Genomic DNA, 11388 nt, shown 5'->3' with positions numbered 1-11388 from the left:
TTTATTTTTAAAAGTATATTTAATCCAATAAATCAATTTATTTTTCTTTTTTAGTTTTTTGAGTTAACTATAAGTAAAAAGTGTGAATATTTTTCGCAACTTACTTTTGTATGTGATAAAATTAATTTTATTGGACATCAACATAAATTGATTTAACAAAACTCCGTTTAAACGTTTATATCAGACGTGAAACGTCACGACCCGCCCACCTGCATGCAGCTACGGAAGAACAAGCCCGGGCAGTTAGGCTTTACTGTCGAATGTTCCTGAAGACACGTTTTTTCACGGAGCCCAAGGAAAACACTTTACTGAACTCATGTAAGTAACAATTTATATTGTTAAAAGTCAGATTTTGCCAGAATTGAAATGTATAAATTTGCAATTTGCAAAAGCATGGCTTAATGTTATATTTTGTGTACTACTTTTGCCCGTCGTCGACCGCCATTTCAAATGTGCTCTTACCTACAACAGCTCATTAACTTCAACCAAACACTGTTTATACCTGTGCAGTTTTTAATTAGCGTTTTCTTTGCGTGGTAATTTAATATGTTAAAGATATAGTGACTTGTACAAAAAACTAGCAGCGCTTCGACGTCGTATTTGGCAGTGTAGGCTGCCACACACACACTGTACAATTAGCGCGATATCAGCGCATTTACTGTTAGCGGTCAAGCGCTGTGTGTGTGTGTGTGTGTGTGTGTGTGTGTGTGTGTGTGTGTGTGTGTGTGTGTGTGTGTGTGTGTGTGTGTGTGTGTGTGTGTGTGTGTGTGTGTGTGTGTGTGTGTGGTGACCGCACGCACGCTACAGAGACGGCAGTTGGAGGGGCTGACTGGCAGAGATGAGAAATGGTGAAAACTGTTTATTTTTATTTTTTTCTTTCTGTGAGAGACTGTGGCGGGCCTAATGGGAAACACTGAGGTTGCTGTATGGTATTTTTGTAGGCCAACCCGGAAGTTATCATCACTCTGGCTCCTTTTGACAGGAAGTCATTTGGGTGTTTACATCATGTTTTGAATTTAAGGAAAGATGGCTTGCCCTCTTCGAACCATTCCAGGTAAATGATTTATCATTCTATTTTTCCTGACCAAGTTTCCATTGTGACTTGGACATGACATACTAGACTCACTTTTTGCATGAAAATGTATACTAAAGCCCTTAATATCAGTCAACATTTGCTGTCTTACAGATTAATGAAGAGTTCCGAAGGTGCACTGCTGTTCCACTGGAATCAACATTTATGTCCCAGCTGGACAGGTACACTCCAAAGCTCCTGGAGCTCTTCAGTGCAAAAGGAGGAGTGACTGGTCAGCGCATCAAGAACTTGTTGATGGAACAGATACAGGTGGGTTAAAAGTGGTTTAAAAGTTTAAAACTGACTGTAATCATGCTCTAAAGGAATAATGGTATCACAGATTTGGAGTAAAATTGACAACAAAATTCATTTATTTATTATTCTTCTATTAACACTAGGACCCAAGTGATGAAGAGAGATGTGACTCCGAGATGCCTCACAGAGTACATGGGAGAGAGTGGACAGGAGCTAATCTCTGACTACTGTGTAAGTATTGTTTAAAAGCAGGTTTGGATCAGTCTGATGTACAAGCTTAAATTGGGTTGACTTTTATGTGAACGGACTGAACCAGCAGTTGTCAGGTGGAGGTCGAGCATGGAGCTAGTTGGCAGGAGCCCCAGGATAGCCGATTAGCACGGCACCACAGAGTGATGCCTTTCTGTCTTGTGTTTCTGTTTGCCCTAAAAAAACAAACATACAATGCAAACAAAAAATACTCCCCTTAAACAAGCATTAAAACATTTTAGTATTAGTGTTTGTTTGGTTTTTTTTTAATTTCTTGTGGTTCTATTCAGGTTTTTTAAATGCAAATTAAAAAATGCCAATAAAAAGCATGTGGCTGGACATGCATCTATTGTATCAAGTTTAATGTACAAGATCTCAAATTCAAAAGTTTTCAAAATGGTCTTCACAAAAGTAATCATTATCTGAATTAAATCACACAACTTATATTAAATATAAAATTAGATTATTTTTTTTTAATTACTGTTTTTGTATCTCAAAGGGAACTGCAGAGACCACTGTTCATGAGGACCTGAAAATGAAGAATATGCGCATCTACATCTGTCGTGAGCCAAATGCAGTAGGAATCATCATTGAGGGAGTACCAGTTCTTACTCATCTTGGAAACCTGGCCAAAGCATGCTGCCTACTCCTGGGGTTGACATATGCACTTAATCTTGAGTATCCGTCCAAACTTTCCAAAACATTTGAGGTGTTTCAAAGACTTTTTGTGGGACTGGACACACTGCGCCCAAAACCAACCCCCAAATTCATGACTCTCAAAAACAAGCTTCTAGCTTAGGCAGTCAGCCATGAATGTCAGCTTGCACTTATGAACAGCTATTTTCTTGTCTGTTCAAAATCATTATACATTGTACACTGAGTGGAACTCTTCAGAATGTTGTAACCGTTTGTCCTGTTCAGGTTTTATACAAAGCTGCAAGTCATCGTTTCTGGTGTGTAAATTGTTAAGTTTTTTATGTTTTAAACACACTAAACTGTGAAGCTGCAACTGGTCAAAAGGTGGGATCTGTGAGTTGTTTATATGATGTACACAGTAAAAATGTACTCTGAATAATCATTGCCACTGTTTGGATATGGCTTGTGAAGTTTTTATATTATGTACATGGTAAACAAACAACAACAAAAAAACTGCTGTGAAGGCGTTCAAATGTTTAATTAATAATATGTACACAGTATTTAAAAAATAATAATCTGCAGGTCTTTTTTTATGTTTTATACACACAAATTGCCCCACTGTGAAGCTCCAGCTGGTCACAAGGAGGGATCTGTGAGTTGTTTAAGTTAAAATGTTTTAAAATATACACACTGAAAGACACTACTGTGAAGGGGTTCTGCTTGTGAATTGTTACAGAAGTACAGATAATCTTAATGTTAAATTGTTTTAGTAAGAAACTTTACTGTGAATGTTCAAAGTAAAACTTGAAATGCTGAGGTCATGCATTCTTTTATGCACTAAATACTGATGTTCTTGACTGTTAATACTGTCCAGCTTATTGACACGGTTTGGATATGGCTTTTGAAAATGTTTTAATATATACGGTAAAAAAAAAACTTCTGTGAAGGTGTTCTATACAGCACTTTAAAAAGTTGAGGTCATGCATTCTATGCACTAAATATGTATGTTGACTGTTCATACTGTCGAGCTCATTGCCACTGTTTTGATATGGTAATGATTTAATAAAGGTCTTGATTTTTTTTATTATTATACTTACTAATTATTTTAAGCAGTTTTCATTTTCAAAACAAAGAAAGGGTGAATTGGTCAAAATTAATAAAATAGAGTACAACAAATATTTTTTCATTTAAATGTTACATATTTTAATTAAGCCTTGTGTGTTTAATATGCTGATGTTTTTTACATTGATTTTACTCAATTTCTTGGCTTTTTCTGTAAACGCAACTTAATCTTTTTGCTTACCTCGAAATGCATATTATTAAGTTCTCCTTACTCAAAATACCAATTAGTTGACTAAACTTACAAAAAGTGGTTGGAAAATGTTGCCTTATTTTTATTGAGTTAGATCTAGGCAACAGTTTTTGCAGTGTAGTCTGTTCTGACATATAAGGTAAAGTAATTCTAAATTTAAAAAAATCCTTTCTATGGATATGTTTCAATATCAAGAAGTGATTGGCTATTAAGTAATCCCTTACTTATACTATAAACAATGGCTCATAAAGCAGCATTCTGAAGGTTCCATGAAGCTAATATGATGCTTCAGAAGTCTTAGACAAATCTAGAGGGTCATTTAACCCTCCTGTCGTCCTCCCGGGTCAAATTGACCCCGTCTCTTTTGACTGTTCCTTCCTTCCTTCCTTCCTTCCTCCCTTCCTCCTCTCCTTACTTCCTTCCTCTTTTCCTCCCTCCTTACACCTTCCTCAATCCTTCCTTCCTTCTTTCCTCCCTTCTTCCTGTCCTTCCTTCTTTCCTTCCTCCCTTCCTTCTCTCCTTACTTCCTTCCTCTTTTCCTCCCTCCCTCCCTCCTTACTCCTTTCCTTCCTTCCTTCCTCAATCCTTACTTCCTTCTTTCCTCCCTTCATCCTGTCCTTCCTTCCTTCCTCCCTTCCTTCTCTCTGTACTTCCTTCCTCTTTTCCTCCCTCCCTCCTTACTCCTTTCCTTCCTTCCTTCCTTCCTTCCTTCCTTCCTTCCTTCCTTCCTTCCTTCCTTCCTTCCTTCCTTCCTTCCTTCCTTCCTTCCTTCCTCCCTTCCTTCTCTCCTTACTTCTTTCCTCTTTTCTTCCCTCCCTCCCGCCTTACTTCTTTCCTCCCTTCCTGCTGTCCTTCCTTCCTCCCTTCCTTCTCTCCTTCCTCCCTCCCTCCTTACTCCTTTCCTTCCTTCCTTCCTCAATCCTTCTTTCCTTCTTTCCTCCCTTCCTGCTGTCCTTCCTTCCTTCTTTCCTTCCTTCCTTCCTTCCTTCCTTCCTTCCTTCCTTCCTTCCTTCCTTCCTTCTTTCCTTCCTTCCTTCCTTCCTTCCTTCCTTCCTACTGTCCTTCCTTCTTTCCTTCCTTCCTTCCTTCCTTGACCTGAGGACAACAGGAGGGTTAAGTGAAGCGCTGGAAGAGTCAGGATCACAACAGTCATTATGATACAATGTTCCTCATGCAAGAAGCCATATACGAACAAATTCCCTCTTATTATCGTTCATAAATACAATTTCTTCTTATTTAAGTACCCAATGATATCTGGGATTCACCAGCGTTTTCATACGTTAGCTTATCTTGTAGGTAAGAGTGGTTGAGAGCACTCATATAATCAAAGTTAGATGATGTTTCAGAGTCATTTTAATAATTGGATTATTTCATTTGTGGGTTAAAGAAATACTATTGGTCGATTGATCCCAATTAAGACTATAATAAGTTGAAGTTTATTTAACAGTGCTAAAGTTCATCTTCTTCTAGCTGCCTTTTTTTGGTGATATCTCTCTGATTCCAGTGCCACAACACCTGCCCTGATGTAGTGTTCAGCAGGCGTTACCAATGCTAATAACAAATAACTGGCCACGTGCCTTCAATTTAAAATTCAGCACACATTAAGAGCACATTTGGGTTGTTAAGAATGTTTGGTGCATCTGGAGTTAACTTAAATATAAGAAATCTAAAAGAACGCCCATTGTATCAGTTTTCATGGAGAATGGAGGGCACAGAGGGAGTGAAGGAGAAGACTGACTATCTGTGACTCAAATAAAATAGCTTGACTGAGCTGGCAGCTGACATTTGAAAGCCTGCTCTTGAGACTGTACCAAATTGTTTGTGATGTAAACAGACAATGTGAAGGCACAGATGAGAAACTCACCCTGTGTTTGAGAACCTGTAAAACCCTGGACTAATAACAGAACGCCGAAAACACATCTCCGCTACGGGAAGGATCAAGGGATCCAATGTTCTAGCTTTCTCTGCTAACAGAGAGATAATCTTATATCGGCCCCAAAGAGATGCCTGTCTGCCAAGCTGGCTTTGGTCAGTGGCACACACACAGCGGTCCTCCTGTAGTGTAAATCCCCTTTGGAGCAATGTCCTTGTATTTAAAGTGGATCTCTGAGTTTTAATCAACCTTCTGCAACAAAAAACGCGTTGCTGAATAGATAGATGGAAATGCTTACACCAACGTTGGCCTGTTTCGTAGTCAATGTCACAACTGAGAAGAATAAAATCATCAGTAAAGCAAGAATTTGGAAAAAAAAACTTTATGTGTAAATGTAAACTTCAAAATGTGATCATTCTCAGGAAATACGTGTTCCATGTCTTTGTGTTCAGAATCCGAGAAGGAGGACGATTTTTGACTCAAATTTACCTCATGCAAGTATCTTTGCCTCAGCTTTAACTCTCTGGCGCCCCCCCCCCCCTTTGGGAGGCTTTTGTGTTTTCCTCTTTTGGCTTTGTGCTGCTGAGAGTCCATATCTGTCACAGACTGTATCCTGTCCTTTCCAGATGGTTATAATCTCATCTGAAACCACACATTTAATTACAGAGGAGCACAGAGAATATTTCCTTACTCACCTCCCTCGGTAATGTTCATTCCACCCAAATAGGGCTTTCATGTTACTGTGTGTTTGCATGAACCAGACATTTAAAAGTAGTAAGTAATCTATACATACTTGTATGTTTTTTTGGGTAAATCACCTCAGCACACCAATAAACACAATATGTAGTTAACTGGAAACCTTTGTATATATTAATTGTGGTTATTGTATTAGTTTTGTATGTGTGCTTGAGATGCTAATGTTCTCATTAGCTCACAAACACTATCTGAATATTCACCAATCCAATCCAACCAATTTGTCCAAATATTTGGACAGTACACAATAACAGTGATATGAACATTAACACAGTATTAAATTTAATGTTCAAAGATGGAAGAAACAAAAGACAGAACTCAGAAAACACATTCAATATATTAATAATGGGTAAAGTTTTGCATTTAGCCAAAGAATTTAAACCAAACACTTTTTGTAATAATGTAAAAAAAAAAATGTCACACAATACAATTAGAGGGCTGGAAACAAATGAAGAGTTCCATTAGGTAAGCCTGTGCTTTATCTTAATGTATTCAATATCTCTGCCTACGCTGACATTTGACCAAAATAAGCAGTATAAAAAGAACTGCAGGACCTAGGTTAAAAAACAAACTAATTACCTTTGTTGTATCATATTAATACAGAGCCCCTAAGGTGACATGGGAAAATATCCAGGCCACATTTTACTACATTGAGCGCTTGAAATGCTATAACGAGATACAATTCATTCCCATATTTTGATTAATTTGAGTGCATGAGATAAGTGTATACACAGAGAGCCATCACAACACCGGCCCTTCTCTATGAAGCATGGAGTGCAGTACACCTGATGCAGAGTAACCATATAGATTCCCAATATGTGTTCAGTTTATCCAAATAATGCCTGTATGTATGTTTGCTTCGATGTTTTTGGAGATGTAAGGAGCCTCTGGCCAGGTGAGACATGCCTCTGTGGCTTTATATGTACAGATAATGGAGTTTCACCATTGGTCGGGCCGGCCTTGTGTTAGAGTTTCCACATTGGCTATTGTTTGGGGTGAAAGGATCAAGTGGGTCGAACTGATTCTGCTTCATCTATTAGGTGAGATACATTAGTTGAGTCATTTATGTAAATAGTGACCATTCTATTGAAGCTCTAGTGGAAAAGAAAAATGCACCACTGAGCAAATCACAGCCACTCTACTTCCTGATCTCTCAGAAAATCAAAGAAATGCGTTCTGACATGATGCTGTTCAAACACCTGAGGGCTGAGGCTCCCCAAATCTCAGGTCACTGTAGATGTTTATTGTGTGTGTATTGCAGTGAAGTGGGTCTCTTGGCATACTTTTGAGCAGAACAATGTATTTCAATATGTTAGTTCCTTACTTTCTTTCTCTTCTTGGCAGTGGTAGCCTCGTGTCCGGTGGGAGGAATCCCCCTTAGTTTTGTCGGTCTCTGTATTTTGACACTGAGAAACCCTCACCAAGGAACTCAAATATTCTGTCCTGTAAAACAACATTGTTCTGCTCAAAAGTATGCCAAGAGACCCACTGCCCTGCAACACACACACACAAAAACATCTACAATGACCTGAGATTTGGGGAGCCTCAGCCCTCAGGTGTTTAACCCTCCTGTCGTCCTCCCGGGTCAAATTGACCCTGTCTGTTTTGACTGTTCTTTCCTCCTTTCCTCCCTCCTTCCTAACTTCCTTCGTCCCTTCCGTCCTTCCTTCCTTCTTTCCTTCCTTCCGTCTGTCCTTCCTTCCTCCCTCCTTCTCTCTTTCTTTCCTTCCTTCCTCCCTCCCTCCCTCCTTCTCTCTTTCTTTCCTCCCCCTTACCTTCCTCCCTTCCTTCTTTCCTTCCTTCCCTCCTTCCTTTCCTCCTTCCTTCCTCCCTCTTTTCCTTCCTTCTTCCTTCCTCCCTCCTTTCCTTCCTTCTTCCTCCCTTCCTTTCTTCTTTCCTTCCTTCCTTCCTTCGTCCCTTCCTTCCTTCTTTCCTTCCTTCTTCCTCCCTTCCATCCTTCCTTCCTCCCTCCCTTCCTTCCTTCCTCCCTTCCTTCCTCCTTTCCTTCCTTTCATCCTTCCTTCCTCCCTCCCTCCTTCTCTCTTTCTTTCCTCCCCCTTACCTTCCTCCCTTCCTTCTTTCCTTCCTTCCCTCCTTCCTTTCCTCTTTCCTTCCTCCCTCTTTTCCTTCCTTCTTCCTTCCTCCCTCCTTTCCTTCCTTCTTCCTCCCTTCCTTTCTTCTTTCCTTCCTTCCTTCCTTCGTCCCTTCCTTCCTTCTTTCCTTCCTTCTTCCTCCCTTCCATCCTTCCTTCCTCCCTCCCTTCCTTCCTTCCTCCCTTCGTTCCTCCTTTCCTTCCTTCCATCCTTCCTTCCTCCCTCCCTTCCTTCCTTCCTCCCTCCCTCCCTTCCTTCCTTGCCTCGAGGACAACAGGAAGGTTAAGCAGCACCATGTCAGAACGCATTTCTTTGATTTCTGAGAGATCAGGAAGTAGAACAGGTTGCGATTTGCTCGGCATTGCCTTTCGTCTCCAATGGAGTTTCAATGGACCGCACGGTATTTACGTTCATTACTCATGATGATGGAGCAGAATGTTTCTCTCTTCTGCAAGCCAGTTCTGGGTCATATTTGATTCAGCTTCATGAGAGTGAACACAATTTTTCTCTCTCAGGTCCATTGCCATCATTAAAACATTTGGGGGTTTCACTTTAGTACTCTGGACCTAGTGAGATGTGGTGCTTCTTTCCTAATAATGAGACCTGAAATTCTCCGAAGGGCAGGCAATGTGAGATTTTCTTTTCCAAAGGTAACTCCTTAACTGGAAGCCTGGTGTGATGGAGCACATAACAGCATCAGTGATCTCTGACTCTGGGTAGTCTGGGCCCATTTTCACTTTGCCTGCTAGACTAGAAAAAAGTGAGTCTGTCTTTTTTGTCTGGGCTCCCCTATTTGTCATTGATATCTTAAAACCTTCCCCCCATATAGAGCCATTTGGGGTTTTTTGGAGCCATGTTCTTTACTGGAGTATGGTTGCTGTTTTTCATTATCAGGTCATGCATTTTTTTGTAATGACAGTCTTAATGCTTCTACCTCCTCCTGAAAGTATTCGTGTTCCTCAGATTGATTTAAGATTTCGCATGCACTCACTTCTTCAGACATTTGTATTTTGTCTATGATTCCCTGAATGCTAAAGATGTCTAACATACATTCATCCACTAGGTCGGCCAATTCACTTCAAGGCACTTTATGACTATGTGAGACTAACTCCCCGCATTTTTTTTTAGCAGGCACGTGCTCTTTTCCTAGTCCTGAGATTTGAGGTGCACTGAATACTTTATTTAGCTATTCTACAGTTCATACAGCTCTTCTTTCTTTTCCAGCTGCAGTTTTTCCAGTTCAGATACAATTCTATGAGAGGAATGAACACAAAGAGTAAAATGAAGGTTTATCTGACTTAATTGGCTTTCACTGCTGTCTAGTGGTCACTTTGCTCTCTTCAGGATATAAGCCTGAAGACCACCTCTGCTCTGGATACCTTTCAATGGCTGAGTAGTTTGGAGGGATGATCGACCAGATGATTGATGGTCCCTAGACGAACATCCCAGTGAAGCCTCCAAATCCAGTTGTGTCCTTAAACCTTAAACAGGGGAAATAGTGAGGGGAGAGGGATGGAACGCCTTCACTTGTCTGTATTGAGTGAGGGAGAGGAGCGCTATTCTTCCTACTGTGGCCCTGAGGCAACACCGGTAGATCGACACACAATTAACCCAAGCAGACAATGACCTGCAATACCTATTTGTACTATTTGTACTCAGGCTGCACATTCTTCACACTGATTACCATAGCAACAAAGCTGAGATAATTATGAAATTATGAAAATGGAATAAAAGGAATACACTCGCACAACTGTAAAAGGAATTAAATGATGTTTTCTTTAAAAATATATATATATATATTTTATATATTAATTACATTAATTACAAAGTCCTTAGCGCCATCATTGATCAAAATCAGAGAATAAATATTTATTAGTACAGCTGTAAGTGTTTATTAAAACCAACACTTTGTTCCTGGTGAGGACAGTGTGTATGTTGTAAGCCTTTGTATTCTATGTTGTAAGCTTCTGAGCCACCAGTGAGCCCCCAGTGTGTGGTGTTTTGCATCATCTGCCATTGTGTTTTAGTTGAAGGCCCCCTTTTGTGCTATAAGTCAATCAGGCAGGAAGTGAATTAAAAAGTTCCACAGTAATAACCCTGGAGGAGAATTGTGCAACAATTTGCCCACGAGTACTGCAATCAGAAATATTGATTAGCTGAAAACCAGCGTAACAGCCAAGGATTCTCTCCCTCTCTCTCTCACTCCATTAAGGACTTGAAAACACACTTCTTTTCCCAAGCTAACCCCTCCACTGTGCAAAAGGCACATGTTGACATGTCTTGCATATCTGATCCTAACTTTAACCTTTTTTCTTTGCTGTCCCCAACTGACACAACCCAAAATCACTCATCAGCATGTATGAACTCAAAGTAGTGAACCTCCGCACTGTAAGTTGAACTACGCGTCTGCAGTGGAGTGATTATTATTCACCCAGATATCTGTCACCTCACAACCTTTTTTTTTTTTTTTTTACACACCTAAAGGCTATCATTTGACAATCTGACAATTTACTGCCACACAAACACAACGTTGCACACGCTCGTTCTGCCGACCAGTGGAATTCACCGTATCTCTTTCATGCATCATTTCTCATGAAGATGAGCATGTCAACCTTCATATTATACCCTTCAGAGCTGTGAAAGCAGCAGCCATCACCCTCATCCACGTTTTGACGTACTCTGGATGATTTATCATCTCAATCACATGACATAAAGAGCTCAAAGGCAGAATATTATGAACCCTTCTCCAAAAAATGTGTGAGGGAATAAGTAATGTGATTACAAGGCAATTAGACACCAATCTGTGTGAGCTAAAGAGGCAGCCCCTTCCCTAGAGTGGCAGTTAATGTGTGCGTCTCTGTGTGCGCTCCACTTGTGCGTGCCAGCTGGGTGTGTTATCTGGCTGCTGCCTACCTGGCAAACTCTGAGCCTCTTTGTGTCTCTCTGAGCCTGCAGCCCTGTCACACTCAGGCAGAGGAATGCTGGTACACTACTGCCCTGAGGACTAATGTGTTGAACTTTTGAACCCAGCGAGATAATATTTGCACCTCCATCTAGTAAAATAGGGGTGGTGTAGTGATTACATAATGACAAATTACTGATCGGTTGAAGTAAGGAACCCTAATGATCCTCTATAACCGTGGCA

At 40.3% G+C, this 11388-nt stretch overlaps 1 long non-coding RNA gene across 1 annotated transcript; it reads left to right on the top strand.

The window, feature by feature from the left end:
• Window positions 1-242: 242 nt before the first annotated feature.
• On the top strand, window positions 243-3097 carry LOC133982296 (uncharacterized). Its single transcript, XR_009925320.1, has 4 exons — window positions 243-1054; window positions 1187-1342; window positions 1471-1558; window positions 2076-3097. It is a non-coding gene; the product is annotated as an uncharacterized LOC133982296 (long non-coding RNA).
• Window positions 3098-11388: the final 8291 nt, after the last annotated feature.

The sequence above is a fragment of the Scomber scombrus genome, chromosome 6, assembly GCF_963691925.1.
Source record: "Scomber scombrus chromosome 6, fScoSco1.1, whole genome shotgun sequence".
Lineage (NCBI taxonomy): Eukaryota > Metazoa > Chordata > Actinopteri > Scombriformes > Scombridae > Scomber > Scomber scombrus.
The sequence above is the reverse complement of the archived record's forward strand: the minus strand, read 5'-3'. Positions and strand labels throughout refer to the sequence as shown.